Raw genomic sequence first — 21,978 nt, 5'->3', positions numbered from 1 at the left:
TTTTACGCGCGAACAAGGAGATATTCGCGTGGGAGCCCAATCAGCTAGTAGGGGTCCCGAGAGAGGTAATACAACATCATCTAAGGGTGTGCCCCAACGTACACCCCATGAAGCAGTGAGCAAGACGGTAGTCTACCGGGAAGCAGGCCTTCATCGTCCAAGAGACACGCAAGCTGGAGGCGGCGGGTACCATCCGAGAAGTTCGATACCCCGAATGTCTGGCGAACCCCGTCGTAGTACCGATGAAAGGCGGGAAGGAACGGATGTGCGTTGACTTCACCAACCTTAACAAAGCATGCCCCAGGATCTGTTCCCACTTCCACGAATCGATCAAATCGTCGACTCCACCGCCGAGTGCGACTTGCTATGTTTCCTGGATGCATTCTCAGGATACCATCGAATCAGGATGGCGGCGGAGGATGTGGAGAAGACAGCCTTCCTGACACCATGCGGGGTGTACTGCTACAACTGCATTCCCTTTGGGCTGCGCAACATGGGCGCGACCTTTCAACGATTGATGCAAATCGCCTTGGGGCAGCAGCTCGGCAGAAACACAGAGGCCTACGTTGATGACACAGTGGTCAAATCTCGCGAGGCGAGGACATTGATTCAAGACTTGGAGGAGACCTTCGAGAGCTTGTGCCAAGTGAACTTGAGGCTTAACCCAGAGAAGTACGTGTTTGGCGTCCCCTCTTGCAAGCTACTGGGGTTCCTCGTATCCCACAGAGGGATCGAGGCGAACCCGGAGAAGATCAAGGCCATCGAAGATATGAGCCCACCACAGACCCTCAAGGAAATGCAGAAACTAGCAAGGCGGGTGACCGCGTTAGGGTGCTTCATCTCCAAGCTAGGCAAGCGCGCCTTACCCTTTTTTAAGCTCATGAAGAAGAAGGGCATGTTCGAGTAGACCCCGGAGGCCGACCGGGCCTTCCAAGACCTCAAGAAATACCTCACCAGCCCCCAGTAATGGTGGCACCGTGGCCTCTCGAGCCTCTGGTGCTCTACCTAGCCGCCACCCCATACTCCGCTAGCACGGCGCTGGTGGCGGTTCGGGAGGAGCGCCAAGATAAGGGTGTGCCGCGCCTACCAGAGCTGATGCAGCGCGGGGGCAGGAAGGAGCAGCAAAGCCATCAGCGGCAGAAGACGAAGCTCAGCAGGGCAACATCGCAGAAGCTCCTGAGGACGGTTAGGTCTCGGGAAACCCACCACCTCAGGATATGTCACAATCTCCACGGGACCCGAGCCTCGACAGTATGCCAGCCCTCGTCGAGCACCCGGTGTACTTCGTCAGCACCGTACTGCAGGACATGAGGGCGCGCTACCCCATGCCGCAAAAACTCCTGCTCGCTCTCTTGGTGGCCTCGCGCAAGCTGCGGCACTTCTTCCAGGGCCACCCCATCAAGGTCGTCTCAGCCTACCCATTGGAGAGGGTGCTCAGGAGCCCTAACTCAGCCGAAAGGGTCGCTGAGTGGAACATCAAGTTGCAAGCATTCCAGCTAGAGTTCGGCACTACCAGGGTCATCAAGGGAGCCGCGCTCACTGATTTTGTGGCGGAATGGACAGATGCCCCGGCTCTTGAGGAATGAGAAGACCGGTCCACCTCCCGAGGAAGCAAGGCACCAGATGGCTGGGTCATGTATTTCGATGGCGCCTTCGTGCACCAGGGCACAGGGTCTGGAGCAGTGCTCATCTCACCCACTCAGGACAAGCTCTACTACGCTGTGCAACTCTGTTTTCAGCATGGCGAGAAGGTCTCCAACAACACCGTAGAATACGAAGGCCTCATAGCTGGCCTGAGGGCTGCAACGGCTCTAGGGGTGAAGCGCCTCACTATCAAAGGCGACTCGCAGCTCCTCGTCAACTTTTCCAACAAGGTGTACGAGCCGAAGGACAAGCACATGGAGGCCTACCTCGCGGAGGTGCGCAAGATGGAAAAGCAGTTCTCAGGCCTGGAGTTGCAGCACGTGCCCCAGGGCACCAACAAGGAAGCCGATGACATCGCCAGGAGAGCATCCAAGCGGCAACCGCCAAAGCCCAGTGTCTTCGAAGAGCGACTCTTCAAGCCATCAGCTTTGCCACCTCTTTCAAGCATGACCCAGCCTCGGGAGGAACTCCAGCAGCCCCCGACCACGGGAGCCCCAGCCTGTGGCCCGACCTCAGGAGCTTGGCTGCTCTTGGCGCTCGAGCCCCAGGAGGAGTGCTGGATCAAGGAAATCAAGGAGTACCTGATGCACGGGACGCTGCCAGAAGAAGGAAGAGGACGTGGTGCGCGTGGCCTGGCAGGCCACTGCATACTGTATCCAAGACGGCGAGTTATACAGGAAACGACCAAACGACGTCACACTGCACTGCATCTCCAGCGATCAAGGAAGGCAGTTGCTGATTGACATACACGGCGTTTACTGCGGACATCACTCATCGCCACGGACCCTCGTCGGCAAGGTGTTCTGCAGTGGATTCTATTGGCCTACAACACTCAATGATGCGGCCGAGCTGGTGAAGTCCTGTGAAGCTTGACAATTCCACACCAAGCAAATCCATCAGCCTTCTCAGGGCCTCCAAACCATCCCGCTCACATGGCCGTTTGCAATCTGGGGGCTGGACATCCTAGGCCCGTTTCCTCGGGCTCCAGGGGCCTACCGCTATCTCTACGTCACCATCGACAAGTTCACCAAGTGGGCGGAGGTGGAAGCCGTCCGTACCATTCCAGCCAGCTCTGCTGTCAAGTTTATGAAGGGCCTCATGAGCCGCTTTGGGGTCCCCAACTGCATCATCACAAATAATGGTTCGCATTTTACTAGCAACCTCTTCACACTACTAGGAAAAGGGCTATAGATGGAAGTGACACTAATGGCGCACCAGACATGTGGTGCGCCATTACTATATACTAATGGCGCACCATCTGTTGGTGCGCCATTAGTGTGGAAGACACTAATGGCGCACCAGGCACACGGTGCGCCACTAGTAACAAAATGTTTTTTTCATTTTTTTCAAACATACTAATGGCGCATCCGGGCAGAGTGCACCATTAGTAGTTAGAACTACTAATGGCGCACCAGCCACAGAGTGCGCCACTACTGTATTTTTTTATTATTATTATTTCGCAAAACTACTAATGGCGCACCGTTTCATAGTGCGCCATTACTAGTTTAAACTAGTAATGGCGCACTGTGCCACGGTGCGCCATTAGTATAAAAATTATTATTATTTACTTTTTTGCAAAACTACTAATGGCGCATGTCTGTGTGGTGCGCCATTAGTATGTTGGGTTACTAATGGTGCATGTCTCTGTGGTGCGCCATTAGTAACCTGGGACCAGCTAGATATTTTTGGACAGCCACACCTACATACTCACTTTCCCCACTTCATTCCCCCCACCTCCTTCTCTAAGCTTGTCGACTGCCTCCTCCTCCTCACCTCATTTGCACCATAGATTCATCAAAATTAAGTGTTGAAATTACCTTTTTTATGATAGGTAAGTAAGGGGAAAGCTATCTTCATGTTGTAGATCTACTTTTTTTTCTCCCTAGCTCGCTCCAACAACGTGCACATGCACTTTTTGTGGCCTAGCTAGATATATGTATGTTTGTGGTGTTGCATATGTTTGTGGTGTTGCATATATGTTTGTGTTTGCAGGTACCGGTATTTGAAATGCGATAGTTGCCAATATTTTGCCGGAATGTTGATTCATTTCCGTTTCGGCGAGAATTTTGGCACTATGCATTCTTTTTGGTCCTATTTTTAGGGAAAGTCATGCCAAATTTTTTCTTGGTTCTAAAATATCGTTTTGCTCTACCCCGCAGGCGACCATGGTCCGCACGATGACCGAAGGCATCGTGAATAGGTTTTTGAGCTCCGCGAAGGCCGAGATGCTTCAAAAGAACGAGACGGAGATAAGATGTCCATGTCGAAGATGCAAGCTGAAGAGCCTTATTGCGGACCCGGATTCCGGGCAGGTGCGGGACCACCTGCTCTTGCGTGGTTTCATGGATGGCTATCGGTGGCAAGGTGATGAAGATGACTATGAAGTCGTCCATGGGGGCCGGGCAAGAAATGAGGAAGGGCAGCAAGACAACCACCGCGGATCGGGCGGGTGAGAAGACGAAGAATCTCCAGGACATGATGACGACGGTGATGTTGTACACAGACATCATGTAGAAGATGCCGGACATGATGATGAGGAAGATGCCGGAGCAGACGAAGGGCATGATCATGAAGATCTAGATGCCGGAGGAGCAGACGACGATGGGCCATCGATGGGCTGGGTGCAGGACCCTCATATTCAAGAGCTGCTTCTCAAGCAGACGGATAACACAAGAGCTGCCGCCCGAGAGAAAACCAAGCTGGATCAACTAGAGATAGACGCGGTTACTCCATTGTATGAAGGATGCAGACCCGAGGATACCCGCCTGAAAGTAAAGCTCATGGCTTTGGAGATGAAGGTAAAACACAAAATGACCGACGCATGCTTCGACGAGAACATGTCATTCTGGCATGAACGTCTTCCCAAGGGGAACAAGTGCCCGACCAGTTTCGAGGAGGCAAAGAAAGTCATGTGTCCTCTGGATTTACCGCACGTGAAATACCATGTGTGCATGAACAATTGCATCATTTATCGGGGCGAGCACGCAGAGTCTACCATATGTCCGGTGTGCGGCGTCACTCGATACAAGAAGAGGAAGAAAGCTCCTCGAGAAGTGGTGTGGTACTTTCCGATCACTCCTTGTCTGCAGCGGTATTTCGTGGACCCTAAGGTAGCAAAGCTCCTGCGTTGGCACGCGGATAGGGAGGAGAAGAAGCGAGAAGATGACGCAAATGATCCGGAGATAAATAAAAAGACAAGATGCTGAGTCACCCTAAGGATCGAAGCCAGTGGAAAGCGTTGAACTTCGAACACCCAGAATTTGGGAAGGATCCAAGGAACATCGTGCTGGGCACGAGCACCGATGGAGTCAATCCGTTTGGCAGCCAGAGAAGCACACATAGCACCTGGCCTGTGTTTGTGTGGATGTACAACCTTCCCCCTGGTTGTGCATGAAGAGGAAGTACATTCACATGAGTATGCTAATTGAAGGGCCAAAACAACCAGGGAACGACATCAATCTGTATCTGGGGCTGCTGAAAGAGGAGCTAGACACGTTGTGGAAAACGCCAGCCAATACATGGGACGCTGCAGAGAAAGAATATTTCCCTATGAGAGCCGCTCTGGTCACAATGATGCACGACTATCTCGGTTACGGATATCTCGCGGGGCAGGTGGTCCACGGATTTTCTGGATGCGTCAGATGCATGGATGACACAACGTATCGCCAGCTAGATAGAGATCCTGGGTCTTCGAAAACCGTGTTCATTGGACATCGAAGGTGGCTTCGCGACGATGACCTGTGGAGGAAACACAAGGATCTGTTCGATGGTGAAACCGAACTCCGAAGACGCCCGCGTACAAGGAGCGGCGAGGAAATAGACGAGTTGTTGAAAATTTGGAAAGATTGCCCACTACCGGGAAAGAAGCAAAAGGCGCCAGAGCCGGGAAAGAAGCGAAAGGCGCCAGAGCCGCTGTTGAAGGTATGGAAAACGAGGTCTGTTTTCTGGGACTTGTCGTACTGGAAGATCCACCGTGTGCCTCACAGCCTTGATGCCATGCATATCACGAAGAACGTGTGCGAGAGTCTGCTTGGTACCCTGCTCAACGTGCCAGAGAGGACCAAAGATGGGCCGAAAGCAAGTGCAGAATTGAAATCAATGGGCATCAGGCAGGAGCTTCACGCTAATGATGATGATGATGATGATGATGATGATGAGGCGAAGCAGGACACAGAAAGTCGACCCAAAGGCAAAAAGGCCAAGAAGACCGGAAATGACTACCCTCCCGCGTGCTTCACTCTAAGTCAGGAGGAGATCGAGCAGTTTTTCACCTGCCTCGTAGGAGTAAAACTTCCTTACGGTTACGCGGGGAAGATAAGCAGATACCTAGACCCAGCGAAGCAGAAGTTCAGCGGGATGAAGTCTCACGACTGTCACGTGCTGATGATGCAGATACTTCCAGTTGCAATCCGTGGGATCATGGACACGCACGTCCATGAAACGCTATTTGGCCTATGCAACTTTTTTGACGTCATCTCTCGGAAGTCGGTTGGCGTGAGGCAACTCAAAAGGCTACAGGAAGAGATCGTGGTGATACTATGCGAGCTTGAGATGTACTTCCCGCCCGCATTCTTCGATGTTATGGTGCATCTACTGGTCCATATCGTGGAGGATATCATCCAACTCGGGCCGACATTCCTGCACAGCATGATGCCGTTCGAAAAGATGAATGGTGTCATCAAAGGATACGTTCGCAACATGTCACGTCCAGAGGGAAGTATAGCCAGGGGCTTTCTGACCGAAGAGTGCATCTCCTACTGCACGAATTATCTAGGCATCGAGAACCCCATTGGTCTGCCCGTCAATAGGCACCTCGACAGGCTCGCTGGATGGGGTCACCGTGAGGGTCGCCGTGAAATTCATGTCGACTTTGAGGGTCGACTCGCCGACTTTGAAAGAGCAAACCTAGTCGCGCTACAACACATAGACGTGGTAGATCCTTGGGTGGTAGAGCACAAAATCTTTATTGAGAAGACGTACAATGACCGTGGCCAACAGAGGACGGACGGAGATATAATCAAAGAGCACAACTCATGTTTCACGCGTTGGTTCAAGCAGAAGCTTCTGTCGTACCCTTTACATGAGGATTCTTCCGCAGAAGAACAACTCATATTTGCCTTGTCACAGGGCGCCGAGCACAACCTGATGACCTATGAGGTGTACAATATCAACGGCTACACATTCTACACCAAGGACAAGGACATGAAGAGCGATGGTTATCAGAACTCCGGGGTAACGGTGGAATCCTACACCGGTAACGACAAGGACAGATACTACGGAAGGATCGAGGAGATCTGGGAGCTGAGCTACGCTGGAGAGAAGGTCTCGATGTTCCGTGTCAGATGGGCCAAGAGCGTCCTAAAAGAAGACCGGTATTTCACCACCATGGTTATACCCGAAGCCAAATCCAAGACCGCGGGCGCAAACATCACCACAAAAAATGAGCCATGGGTACTGGCTTCCCAAGTGGACCAATGCTTCTTCATTACTGACCCGTCAAAGCCCAGTCGTGTTGTCGTGAGGAGAGGCAAAAGGAAGATCATCGGAATGGATGGAGTAGCCAATGAGCAAGACTTCGACAAGTACGGCGACCCGAAGATCAAACATGACGACGACGATGAAGTAGCAGCATACACCACAAGAAGAAGCAGGACCACCCTACCTAAAGGACGTCCGTTCCACAGAAGAACTCCATTTGCGAAAAAGAAGGGCAAGAAGATTATGAACAGATAGCTAGCTAAGATCGACTGTATTTAAATCATAGTCTTCATTTCTCGGTTGTATTTCATTGGGACTTTTTGATATCATGAATATTTTTAAATTTCATGGGCACTTTTATCGATCCCACCCGCGCCTCCTCTCCCCTCTTCATTTTTTTAAAAAAAATAAAAAAGTGTAGACTACAATTGTTGTTAAACAAGAATTATTACTGTTTTTATAAAAAAATATTACTGTTTCATATTCATATTCATTTTCTAAAAAATTATTACATGCAACAAAAAAAATTACTTATGGCGCACCTCTGGCTGGTGCGCCATTGCTATATATATAAAGAAAGATTACTAATGGCGCACCTCTGCCTGGTGCGCCATTGCTATGTAAAAAAAGATTACTAATGGTGCACCTCTGCCTAGTGCGCCATTGCTATGTAAAAAAAGATTACTAATGGTGCACCGGCCGCAGGTGCGCCATTAGTAAGATCCGCCTAGCTAATTCCCTCCCTCTCGCCAGATCCCCTTCATCCCTCTCCCTCGCCCCGCCCCTAGCTAATTCCCCCTGCTGCCCCCAACCCACGCCGCCGCCGCCCCCGCGCCTCCGTCTCCATCGCCGCCCCCACGCCGCCGCCGCCTCCGCGCCTCGGTCTCCGTCGCCGCCCCCGCGCCTCCTCATCGTGGTCAGGTAACCCTCCTCCCTCTGCCTCTCTTCTCCTCTCTTCCTCCTCTCTTCTCCTCTCTTCCTCCTCCCTCTGTCTCTCTTCTCCTCTCTTCCTCCTCTGCCTCTCTTCTCCTCTCTTCCTCCTCTCCTCTCAGGTAACCCGAACTTAATTTTGTGATGGTGCATTAGGAGGATCAGGAGGCAAGTTGCAGTGCTGCAAGTGGCAAGAAGAAGAGCAGCAAGCATTAGATGCTTGCACTCCTGCTCTTATTTGCTTTTGAAGCAAAGTTTTTTTCCTAGCTGGAATAACACAGTAAAAAAGAAGTGTCTAAACAAGCTATTGCTTTTTGCTGTTAATGTGCACGTGTTCCTAGGCTGAGGGAGAGGATAGAGGCACGAGGAGGAGAAGAGCACCAGGACCAGAGGTGAGAATGAATGAGCTGGTGTTTAAACCATGGCTAACTTAATTTGTGTTTGGGGTTGGAGCTGGGAAAGAGAGACAGAGGGATAGGAGGGGAGGGAGGGAAAGAGAAATGTTTATTTTAGGGTTTAATTAGACTGAAGATTCTAGTGTTTAACCCTGTTGTGTTGCTTCTAGAAATAATATAAAAGCTGTGAAAAAGAAATCTGTGGAGTTGGCACTTTACATAAGGTTGTAGATCATTGTAGTGTCCTAATCTCTAAGACTGTTGCATTGGAGGTTCATCTTGCAAACATATCAGAACTTGCAAACATTTTATTACTTGTTGCATTGGAGGTTCATCTTGTCTTGAGGCAAACAAATCAGCATTGGAGGCTCATCTTTGAGGCTCATCTTTATTACATATCAGAACTTGCAAACAAATCGGTGAAAGACTTGTAAAGTTGCTGGGTTTTGTCTCTGACCATTATGTCGTGATGAATTTGCAGGTACCCCGAGAGGCCCTTGAATTTGCCGGAATGTCGATTAACTTCCGTTCCGGCAAATTCGAGTACTCCATATGTCCTATTTTCAGCAAAGGTCATGCTGAAATTTTCTGTGAATTTTAGCATGACTTTGCTAAAAATAGGACATATGGGGTACTTGCGACTAATGCATGGGCCGGGGTATCTTAGTACTTAGTTAAGTAGGATCAACTGCCCCGCCATTCTTGCTGCATTAAACCATAGGTGGCAATAGAGCCAAGTGATTAGGCCCTAAACCCTAGATGATAAACCCAACATAGGTGGCAATAGAGCCAAGTGATTAGGCCCAACCTAGGGTGCCTCGTCATCGATAAACCCTAAATGATGAAAACTTAACTTGGCTTCTATAGGGTGCCTCGGTGTCGATGAGAACCTAAATGATGTACGCTTAGGCTTTTAGGGTGCCTCGGCATCGACAAAACCTAAATGATGAAAGCTTAGGCTTTTAGGGTGCCTCAGCGTCGACAAAACCTAAATGATGAAAGCTTAGGCTTTTAGGGTGCCTCGACATCGACAAACCCTAAATGATAAAACCTTGGCTTTTAGGGTGCCTCGGTGTCGATAAGAACCTAAATGATGAAAGCTTAGGCTTAGGGTGCCTCAGTGTCGACAAACCCTAAATGATAAAAAGCTTAGCTTTTAGGATGCCTCGGTGTCGACAAACCCTAAATGATGTAGTTTTGAATTATGAACGTAGGATATGTCGTCATCATCATCGGACGACAAAAGGGACGACGAAAGTCTCCCGGTGGAGTGCGACTGGTGCCACGACGATCAAGGTCTGTGCGACATGCCTCACCTGGACGATGATCGGCGCTTCAGCATTAAGCTCGAGGAGACCTTCGAAGTTGAAACGGTACACAACGACGACAAGTGTTATTTTCATAATTAAGCATGACTTCAACTATTTCAATGTGTAATTTTCATCTTTTACAATTCGAGTATAGCTTATCCCATGCCATGCAAGACGCTATGTCTTGGAGAGGCTGGATTTTGAAGACCATGAAATTTCTGAAACAAAGAAAATTCACCTAAGGACTCATCACGATGTGGACTTTGAAGTAAATCTATATAATTCTGAGTGCGTAACCCATTTTGGTTGCAAAAATTGGGAAGCATTTTGCAAGATATATGGTTTTGATGTGGGTATGCTTATCACCATGGATCTTGGTAATCCTGACATCAACCAAGACAATATAGACATTTGGCTCCTTGTTGATACGCCTCCAGTTCTACCGCTATGTGAGTTTCTCAAACATAGTTATTAGCTAATTTATATTGTTTATTTCAAAATAGTTGACAGCTTATTTCCATTGACAGCTTATTTTTATTGTTCAAAGAATGTGCGGGAGATGGTAGACAAAACCCACTACACCGATGGCTCCGAATTAACAACTTACAAGGAGAAAAATCATCTGGTTGGATTTTGTACTGACATTGAGAATTACATTATCCACAAACAAACTCCTCAACATTATGGTAAATACGTTCCACTAGTGCATGTGTTCAACTACGGTAACTACCATGGAGATACCCTGGTAAGATTTTTACTATTACGACATCCGTGCATCTTTTGCATACTTCTAAAACTAGTACATCATTGCTAACTATGAAGTTATTACTATGTTTTTCAACAGATAATCCCAGAGAATTGTGTGCCTCATATGATGTATTAGAAAGGTAGTGTTAATGTTTTGAACATACAACCAGGTCGTCCTACAAATCTCAACTGTCCATACGAGATTTCTAAAAGAAGTGGAGACATGAAAATCAAAGGATGGAAAAAATGTATGGACAGTCGTAAGGAGCTTCTTGGAAGCAAAAGGAAGCGAAGCGCAAGAATTGGAGACAGGATGTTCTCCATTCTCCATAATGGAGAGTCAGGGTCTATATTGTTTTATGCCATTTTAGCTTAAATAGGGTATTTAGGTCCTGCCTAATATTGATGATCATGTGCTAAGAACAATTAAGTAGGGTTGGTTCGATGACTATCAAGATGATGATCGTATGACTTGTTATGAATAACGAGTAGAAGTTGTATGATGATGATTAGTAGGACTTGTTAGGATTAGTATTACTTCCGACAAACTCGATACTCGCGGTCTCTATACTTGTAATGTTTTATCTTTGTTTGGTCTTTTGAATTCGGAGACTAATATGATGAATTGTATTCGGAGACTAATCTTCTATTGTATTCGATGAATCTGCTGTTGTTGTGTGCTACTGTCTATATTCTGTCAAATAATATATTTTGTAACCTGTGCAAAAATCAGAAAAGTCAAAAAAAACATAATATTCATACTAATGGCGCATCACTAAAGAGTGCGCCATTAGTATGCCAAGTATACTAATGGCGCATCCATCCGCAGTGCGCCATTAGTGTGCCAAAGCACATGGTTAAATATGGCCCTGAGAGGCATACTAATGGCGCATGGTGTTATATACTAATGGCGCACTGGGTGGTGCGCCATTAGTATACCAGATACTAATGGTGCACCAGTGGTGCGCCATTAGTAAGAAATACTAGTGGCGTGATACTAATGGCGCGCCAGTGATGCGCCATTAGTAGGCAAAACTGGTGCGCCATTAGTAGGCCTTTTCCTAGTAGTGTCAAAACCTACTGTGCTAACCTTGGAACACAGATCTGCTACGCTTCGGTGGCCCACGCCAGGAGTAACGGCCAGGCCGAGCGTGCTAACGGGAGGTCCTGAGGGGCCTCAAGACCAAGACCTTCAAGACGAAGCTGGAGGCCTGTGGCAGAGGCTGGCACAACGAGCTCCAGTCCGTGATGTGGTCCATCCGAACCACCGCCACCAAGCCAACGGGCGAGACTCCATTCTTCCTCGTCTACGGAGCTGAAGCAGTCCTTCCTCATGAGGTCAAGCATCGCTCCGCATGGGTCCTAGTGTTCGACGAAACACAGCAGGACGCCATGCGGGGGGTGGATCTCGTGCTAGGGGAGGAATGCCGTCGCGAAGTCGCATTGAGGGCAGCAAGGTACCAACAAGTGCTGCGGCGATACCACTGCTACAACATCTGCTCCAGGACGCTCGAGGTGGGCGACCTCATCCTGAGGCAGGTCCTCTCCAGGGAAGGGCTGCACAAGCTTTCTCCCATCTGTGAGGGCCCGTTCAGGGTCGTCCATGTCTCCAGGCCGGGTGCAGCGCGCCTAGAGACACAGGACAGGATACCTATCCAGAACGCCTGGAACATCCAGCATCTCCGGAAGTTCTATCCATGAAGCAAGGACCAGAGCCTGAGAAGCAAGGTCAGAGCCTGAGAAGAAAGGCCCAGAGCCTGTGAAGAAGGCCCTGTGCATGTGACGAATCGCCGCCCGTGACACTCTCACGTAATAATGAGTGGGGATGTACATGCCTCGGAGTCTCAGGAGCGCCGGCCTCAGGCACTGGGACTCCCTCCCACGCCTAGTGGAAAACACTTAGCTCCGTGCTAGTGAGAATACTTGAAGACTAGATTAGGTGTTGGATGCGGCTTTTCATTTGCTTTCCGTAGTTGACTCGCTTTTTCTCAATCACAGTTTTCCTTTGGCGTTCCTTGCCGATTTGATTCCCTCGCCTCTCACTGCATTTTTTTCTGGCTCGAAGTTTCTCATCTTCTCTCTCTCGCACGCCTCGCGAGGGGGCTAGGCAGGCGCCATCGCGAGCATTTTTTCTCCTTTCTGCCTTCTCATGATCCACTCTCATTCGAGCCCAAAAGCTAGCGCACCTCTCCTAGTCCATGCCCCTCGGGTACCGCGACACAAAGCGCCAGGTCAAGGCCATGATAAATGGAAAATCTTTTAACGCACTTCCTAACGAGTTTTTCGCAGTTCCTGAGTGAATGCAAGCCACCGAGGCAAGATGAATGCGAAGAAATAAACGCTTCGCAAGGAAGAGGACGTCCTCCGTATACCAGGTTAGGTTATCTTTGCGAAAAATAATGGCGCAGCACGAGAACAGCACGCATACTGATATAACCAAGGGACCATAGTTCAATACACGCACCCCTGGGCCAATACTGGTTTCATTCTTGATGCAGGAAAAGAGCAAAACAAAAGTAGCATTGCAGGGATCCGCGAAAACAGGCACCTAGCACTACCCCGAGCCTAGCCAGATCCTTCCTCACGCTTCATGGAGGTGCGGCAACGAGACGACCCACTGCCGCCTTCAAGACGGGTGCGGCGGCATGGCGGCTGGGCATAGCCACCACTGCTGGAGCTGTAGCCGGAGGAAGAGCCGCCGTAGCTGGACGAGACACGATCGCCGACGAGGGCGGGCTCGCCCTCGTCCTCGCCGCGACCATCCCCAAGGCCGAGTACCTCTTCACCGTCGTCTGCCTCGGGACAGCACCTGGCGTAGCGACCATCTTCCCCAAACACCCTCACATAAAATGTCGACCCACCATCGTACCTGAAGTGGAGGGTGCACCGCTTGCCCAAGCCGCGCACGCGGGCGAATGTCTGCCAGCCGCGGGCCAGGTCTATGTTGCCCGCAGTGGAAGTCTCGATCGCAACCCAAGATGCCTTGCTGCAGCAGCCATCTGCCTGCAGCCAGAGTTCGCTTGGACCAGAGGACGGCAGTTCACCGGTGAAGAAGCGCGGGAGTTCGAGCCAGTTGCCGGCCGGGTACTCTGACCAGACGACGAACTCCGGCGACACCTCCGCCGTGTGGAAGCGCGGACAAGGAGGCCGCGCCACTATGGCACACCTCCCCTCATCAACTGGACTGCCATGGCTGGGATGACCCACTCCGTGTGACATGGCGCTGTCTCGACAATGGGCCACGGCGGGGGTCACGGCATCTTTACGCGGGCGGCCGCGGCCGCGCTTGGGCGCCGGGGAGCTGGGTCCCTCGCGAGGGGTTTTCCCCTTCTCGTCGGCGGAGAACTTCCTTCGTGGTGCCATGGGTGTCACTATAAGTGATGGAGCAAGGAGGAAGGAGCAAGCAAGCAAGGAAGAGATGGGCAACGGGGGCTCCCCCCCTCACCATTTATAGCAAGGGAAGGCCAACCGGCGTTTCCCACGATCGCAGGTAATGATGGTTTTCCTTGCATGTCACGGGGACCTGACAAGTCGAGCAGTTCCCGAGGCAACATGGGGAAGCGGAGACACCCACGTCCAATCATCTACCGCATGTCAATCAAGGCTGCAGGCTTTTGGCGCCCGCGGCGCTCCGTACTTGGCCCTTGGCTTCTTTGCGAAGCCAAGCCCGAGCGCACCTTGGACCCGGGGGCTACTGTCGGCATCCTAGGAACAGGGGGTCCCAGACTTGCCTGCCTGTGGCCCACGGCGTAGCTAAGCCAGCAGGCTGTATGACCCATCTTCACCAGCAAAGCATCCAAGACCCTCGCGAGGGTCCAATCCTCGCGAGGCGGACGACACAAGGCCTCCTCGGGAGTGGCCGAGACCCTCGTGACATGAGCCATGACGCACGACACCAGGCGGGCGCCAGGCAGGTGCCAGCGCGCGCAGCGTCCTTGTTTCCTCTTTGGCTAAGGAGGCCAGCGCAGGCGAAGAGTACCGAGGCGTCAGGTAAAGGTTGCCATATTGGTGCAACTAGACCAAGACCAGGAGGAAGGCAAGACGAAGGTCATCGTGGAGCCCAAGACGGCGTCACCACCAGAGCTTTTGGCAGGCAAAGACCACTTTTGTCAGGATAGCCTGTACTAGCTGTCCCCCTTCGAATTAGCCCGCCATTGTTGGCTCCCTTCCCGCTCGATATTTGGGAAGAGAATCAGGGCCTATATAAATAGGACTAGCCACCAACTTAGAGTGTAAAAAATAGATCATTCAGACCATCCTTACACATACAAGCTCACCGAGCTCAAGAACACCTCAACCTCACGAGGTTGTTCTTCCCTTGTACTGTTCATCATTAGCCCTAGAGGCAATCCACCACCACCACACTGGAGTAGGGTATTACACCACAACGGTGGCCCGAACCAGTATAAACCTCGTATCTTTCTGTGTTGCGAGTTCGCTGAGTTCATCAACGAGATCTTAGTGAGCTGGGGCGTAGATTGGTGGAAGGAAAAGACTTTGCACGCACCCTAGTGTTCGGACCTTAAGGGTTTGTCGGAACCCCACATCCGACAGTTCTGATGATTCAAAGAAGAATAAGAAGAAATCTTCAAAGTCCTCGTCATCAAGACCCTCAAGGTCCTCATCTCACAAGAAGAGCAGCTCTAAGAAGGCTCGAGCATTCATTGGCAAGGAAATGGATTCTGAGGCTGAATCTGAGGAAAATGAGGAAGAGGAGGAATCTAAGGAGTCGGACTTTGGTGTGGCAAGCCTAGCCCTCGATACCGCGTTCGTCAGCAAGTCCATCTTCAACTCTGAAGAAAAGGACCTCCCCAACACTACTGATGACGGTGATGAGGACTACGCTCCCACCTATTGCTTCATGGCAAAAGGCTCAAAGGTACTCAAATATACCTCATCTGAATCTAGTGAGGATGAATCTGATGAAAACCTCAAACCCAGCTATTCTAAACTTGCTAAGATTGCTGTGAAACTTCAAAAGGCTCTTGAAAAGGTTCAAAATATGCTAGATAAAAGCGATGATATGTTGAGCGAGGAAATGGATCGCACTAAAATCTTGACTGAAAATCTTCAGAGACTTCAGTCCAAGTTTGACAATCTTCAAGCTCATCATAACACTCTCCTATCTGATCATGAGAAGCTTTCTTATGAGTTTCTTCAAAGAAAGCAAGATCTTGAGAAGCTATGAGTGAGTTATGAAGATCTTCAAAAGGAGCGTGATTCATTACTTGCTCAACAGATCAACGCTACTCAGGATGAATTTGTTCCTCCATGTTTGAAGTGCATTGAACGTGAAACTGCTAATTCTTCACCTGAATGCTCAAATACTTCCATTGCTGCAAATTCTTCAACTGCCTCTGTTATCACTAATTCCTCATCTGAGGACATTGCTAGTATCACTAATGATGCAGGGCTGAAGGAATTGTATATGACAGGCATGTACAAAAGCCTCAAAGGGTATTAGGCTCTTTGCGACGTGCTTAAAAGGCAGATCCTCAACAGGAACCCTAGGAAAGAGGTATTCCCTTTGAGAGGAAAATCAATGCTGATGGGACCTACTGGAAACTTGAGCAGTATCCCAAAACCTCATGGGTTGCTGCAAAGGGACCTTCAGTGGATCCATCTACTTTATCTGGCTTTACATGTGAATCTTCATATTCTTCTGATGAGGCCATTGACTCTAACTATAAATTGTTCGAAAATCACAATGGTGAAGTATTTGCTAGATATGTTGGCACTAATTGCAGGAACAGTCCTCCTATGAAGAAAATCTGGGTTCCCAAAAGGTGCCTTGAAAATCTTCAGGTGAATGTCATCATGACACCACCTGTGAAGAATAGGAACCCCAGATCAAATTCTTCATATGGACCAAATTCTTCATATGGATCCAAGTCCTCATACGGACCAAACTCCTCTCATGGATCAAATTCGTCCAAAGGATCAAAGTCCTCATATGAACATCATTGTGCTAACCCGTCTGTTTCACAAGGAAGATCTAAGGATTATGGATATGTGCATTATTCATCAAATCACTATGTCCATAAGTCCTCGAAGAATTTCTCTGCCTACTCTTATGCTTATCCTAACCCCTCTTATGTGAAACAAAGTGGATTGGCGTCTAGGGGGAGCTCGCAGAATGATGAACTCTTTGCCACCCCTTCAGATGTGGGTGGTGAAGAAAAAGAACTAATTTGCTCATGAAAACATGGGGGACTAAAAATATCATCTTCATCAAACATAGCATCCCCAAGCTTGTAGCTTTGCATATCATTAGCATCATGGGTATTCAAAGAATTCATACTAACAACATTGGACTCATGCTCATCATTCAAAGATTTAGTGCCAAACATTTTAATGCATTCTTCTTCTAACACTTTGGCACAATTATCGGAATCCTTATTTTCACGAAAGACATTAAAAAGAGGAAGCATATGAGGCAACCTCAATTCCATTTTTTGTAGTTTTCTTTTATGGACGAAACTAGCGATAAAAAAAACTAAAAGATTCGATTGCAAGATCTAAAGATATACCTTCAAGCACTAACCTCCCCGACAACGACGCTAGAAAAGAGCTTGATGTCTACTACGCAACCTTATTCTTGTAGACTCGTGTTGGGCCTCCAAGCGCAGAGTTTTGTAGGACAATAGCAAATTTCCTAAAGTGGATGACCTAAGGTTTATCAATCCATCGGAGACCTAGGATGAAGATGGTCTCTCTCAAACAACCCTGCAACCAAATAACAAAGAGTCTCTTTTGTCCCTAATACACCCAATACAATGGTAAGTTGTATAGGTGCACTAGTTCAGTGAAGAGATGGTGATACAATGTAACATCCCAAATTTTCAATTTGGAATGTTATACATAGATCATTCTTGCATATCATATTTTATTGCATTTTCGTCTCGTGATCCTCGAAATTCTAAGCAACTCAAGGACCCTCGGAGAGAGTTGGGGATTTCAACGGTTTTCAAATTTGATTTTTATCAAATTTTGAAACGAGGATTTTGGTTTTAATTATTTTTCTCTCCGAAAATATTTCATATTAAAATATATGAGAGGGGATAATATGAATTCTCCAAGATAATTGAAATATTGGAGGAAAAATATTAAAATCAAATATTTGTTTTATTTGGATTTTATTGCAATTTTGTTTGCATTAGAAAAATTGCACGTTTTCAAAATTCCATTTTAGAGCCAAGAAAATGTTCATCTCGTTCTAAATGTTTCAGTTACACGGTGAAAATTTGTTTTGGCATTATTAGAATTTTATTTTATTTTCTAGGATTTTTTTAGTTTCGGTAGAATTATTTAAAAAAAAGTTGCGCAGGGGCTAACTGGGCCGAAGCCCAGCCACCGACCCGCCTCTCCCCGCGACGCCGTCTCCTCCTAGGAGACCGACGCCGCTGCCGCCGACTCGAGGAGTCCTGCTAGGACTCCTCCCCACTGCCTCTTGCCCCCTCCCCAAGGCACCCCCTCCCCTTTATACACCCAACCCCGCCACCGCCACCACCACTCCACCCAGCCCGGAACCACGCCCGCAGCCACCGCCCCAAGCCGCCGCGCCACTGCCGCCCCGCCCCGCCGTCGCCGCCGCATCTCGCCGGACTGACGAGGTAGCCGCCAGTTTTTTAAAAAAGAAAACCAATCCGGTTTTTTAAAGAAAACCCTAGTTCGTTTTTTCGGTTTGCCGGTTTTTCCCGGTTTTTCTTTTTAGCGGATGTTCGTCCGTACGTTCGTTTTAACAAATGGTTTTCGCTCGTTAGTTACAGACAACGAACGCTCGTTCATTAGCCTGTTCATCAGTTTTCTTTTATCGGATTTTTCCGCGGTTATTTCTGATCGCCATTTCTGATCCGATTTTCGTTCTAGCTTATCTTTTCACTCGTTTGTCGGAATCAGGTGATTAAAGCGCCTAGATCTTCGTCTCGAGACCCTCTTTCCGTTAAACTAACTTGAACAAGCTTTTGCTATTGTTAAATTTGACCTAGGTCCAGATTAGTAAATGGAGCTTGTTTACTTCGCCGTTTGAGTTTCGTTGCTCTGTTCGAGTTGATTCTTTTTGCAAACCGGAGTTCTGAAGTTGAACTTTCTGGTTAGATCTTCTTATTTGAGATTTACCCGTGCTTCTTTGCTTGATCTTATGTATGCTATTGTTTGTTTGCGATAGAATTCCCGGAGTGCGAAGCGTGTTATTTGGAGTCCCTAGGGTTCGTGGATCGTCAGCAAGGAAAGTAACACTTTGATCATACCCCTTTATCACCCAGTTTTTATGCATTAGTTCCAATCCTCAAACATTGCATTGTTAGGACGTCATTAATATGTGGGTTGGGAAGTAGTTGTTGAGGTAGAACCTATTTCCCTGTTACATTCAAACCCTTGGGAGTTACTTCTATGCGTTGCTTATATTGCTATGCTATGCTCGTAGACGTGGTTTGGGTGAGTGAAATCCATGACAGATGAGAGATTGTTTATTAATGGTTCAACTTAAGGTGGCAACTTAAATACACATCTGGGTGGATTGAGGCACCTGGAGTACCAAGTGTTGCCTGTATTTTTTGGAAATCCCGGAGTACCCGTGTGATCTTCCTATGGACCGCCACCCAGGCTCAAAGGGAACTGAGATGATTCATGCTAGAAACTTCCGTGTGCAGCCACAAGCTATTATGGGCTCTAGCATAGTTGAGTAAGTTACGTGAAGCTCTTGAAGAGGTGGATCAGCAGGTAGTGGGTTGTAGGTTTGGTATGGTCTGCCCGGAGTAGAGAGTTAATGTTTCTGAAAGACTGTGTCTCGGTCATCCATTTCTCAAACATCATGTAGTGTGAGAAATCCAACGGAGGAGATCGAGTCTTGTGGGGAAAAGTGCGCAAACCTCTATAGAGTGTACAAACTAATCATGGTTAGCCGTGTCCCCGGTTATGGACATCTCGAGTATCTAGTACTTGGAGTATCTTAAGTATCTCATCACTCTTAAATTAATATTGTTGGGTTGATAATTACTTTTAATTGGGATTGAGTTGGAGGAACATTCTCAATGATGTTTCAACTACCATGATAGTTAAATTAAAATCTATTCCTTTGTTGTAGGGAAAAAATGGCTTTTCACAAAAACTATAACCATAGAGCTTTCCACCAGCCAAATATGCATGTAGCGATAGCATTATTCTGTTCTTGCTTAGTGTGTTAATTTGCTAGCATATTCCATGTGTTGACCCGTTTTCGGGCTGCAACGTATTATGTTGCAGACTTTTCAGATGAGGAGTAAGGTTCGTTAGGTCGTTGACGTGCAGCTCAGCTATGCCGTTGGAGTTGATGGACTCACTTTATCTTCCAAGCCTTCCGTTGTTATCGTATTAAATGGCCTTAAGCCATATTTATTGTTATAAGTTCTCTTTGGATGCATTCGATGTAATAAGTGTGTGATTTCTACTCTATAAATCCTCGAGTATTGTGTGTGTCAGCATTACCGATCCAGGGATGACACTGAAGCACAAAGACTTCACCATTTGAGGTCGGGTCGCTACAATATGGTATCAGAGCACATGCTGAGTGTAGGACACGACCACTAAGCTAAAACCATAGATCACTATTCTCTTCTCATTTCTGACTTCTCTCCGTTTTCCACTCTTTAGGATGGCGGATGCAAGGAACAAGTTTGCACAACTGGATGAAGAAGCACCTTTTGGACGACACTTGAAGGAAGTCACTAGGTACCTGAATAGAGGAATACCAAGCTTCACCGGGACTTACAATGCCACTTTACCAGAAGAGGAGCGATGGATGATTCAAGTTCAAGTTCCAGGAAGAACCTTCACGCCAATCACTAAACCCATCAAGTTTTCCTTTGATGCACCAACCTGGAGTCTAGGCAAGAGTATGGCAGCTCACATCACCATGGGACGCATCGGAGAAGTTTATCACAAGGAGCTTAAGGATACTATCTATCAGATTTGTGGGCGCCGAGACGAGCAATGGGAGATGATCAGCACCAGGAAGGATAGATCAATTGCAGCTTTCATCCAGGAACTAAACCAGCACATTCGACGCCAGGAGAATCAGATGTGCGCAGGCATGATAGATCTGAAGAAGGCAATGAATAGGATCACGGAACTATGAGGAGGAAGTTGCCATAATAGTGGACAAGAATGCCTACCTAACAATGAAGCTAGCAGTATTCATGGGAGACCCCGCACCAGGAGGAGAAGACGAAGAACCCAAGGAGATTCGCCCGGAGGACTACATCATCCTCGACGACACCGACTCCGACCTTAGCGATGATGACTTTGAAGACGAAGCTGGAGAAGACATCATGGAGTCTTCAACCGAGGAATATTTTTAGTAGACCACCACATCAGTAGTAGTATTCCACCATGTAAATAGAGTTCTCCGAGCACTTTTGCGATAGTTCTAGACCGATTGTATGCTTTGCTTGATTGATTGAGTGAAATGATTGTGTTTGTCTCATGTGCATATGGGTAGTGCTTTCTCATTAGACCTCATTCTATTATAATCTCTCCCCTCTAAACCCATCAGATGCCTCCGAGACGTGACCCCGGATTTACCTTCCCACCGGAGCTCACTTAGTTGATCCAGCAACAGAATACCCTGATGCAGTTGTTAGTTCAGAACCAATGCAACAACAACAACAACAACAACAACAACAACAACAACAACAACAACAACAACAACAACAACAACAACAACAATAACAACAACAACAACAACAACAACAACAACAACAACAATCCACCACCACCACCACCAGTTGACAACTTAGCCCGTTTTCTGAGGTTGCAGCAGCCGGTGTTTTCTAGTAGCACCGAGCCCATAGTAGCAGATTATTGGCTCCGCAGGATTGGAAGGGAGTTAACCACTGCAGTATGTACCGATGTTGAGAAGGTGTGTTTTGCCGCACATCAGTTGGATGGACCAGCAGCCTCATGGTGGGAGAATTACACTGTCACCTACCCTATAGCCACGGTGACATGGGACCAGTTTCAGCAAGCCTTCCATACATATCATGTCTAAACTGGAGCAATGAGTATGAAGAAGCGTGAGTTTCGCAACTTACGTCAGGGGAACCGTACTATGGCTCAGTACGCGGATGAGTTTAGCAAGTTATCTTGCTATGCCCCTGATGATGTGGCTACAGATACCGCAAAGCAGGAGAAGTTTATGGAAGGGCTGAATGATGAGATGAGCATGCAGTTGATGGAGGCAACATTCAACAACTACCAGGAGTTGGTAGATAAGGCTCTTATGATTGAAGGGAAGCAGCAGCAGATTGAGAGCCGTAAGAGGAAGTATGGACAAGGGAGGTATAACTCAGGAGCTCAGCAGAAACCTCGCCTAACCCCAAACTCGGGAGGACTTGTTCATAACCATGGAGGCCACACCCATAATGGAGGAAGTAACCATAATCATACTGGCCCAAGGAATGGGAATGGGAATGGAGCAAGAAACAATCAGAACCGCC

The sequence above is a fragment of the Triticum dicoccoides genome, chromosome 3A (genome assembly GCF_002162155.2).
Source record: "Triticum dicoccoides isolate Atlit2015 ecotype Zavitan chromosome 3A, WEW_v2.0, whole genome shotgun sequence".
NCBI lineage: Eukaryota > Viridiplantae > Streptophyta > Magnoliopsida > Poales > Poaceae > Triticum > Triticum dicoccoides.
Note: the sequence above shows the minus strand (reverse complement) of the source record.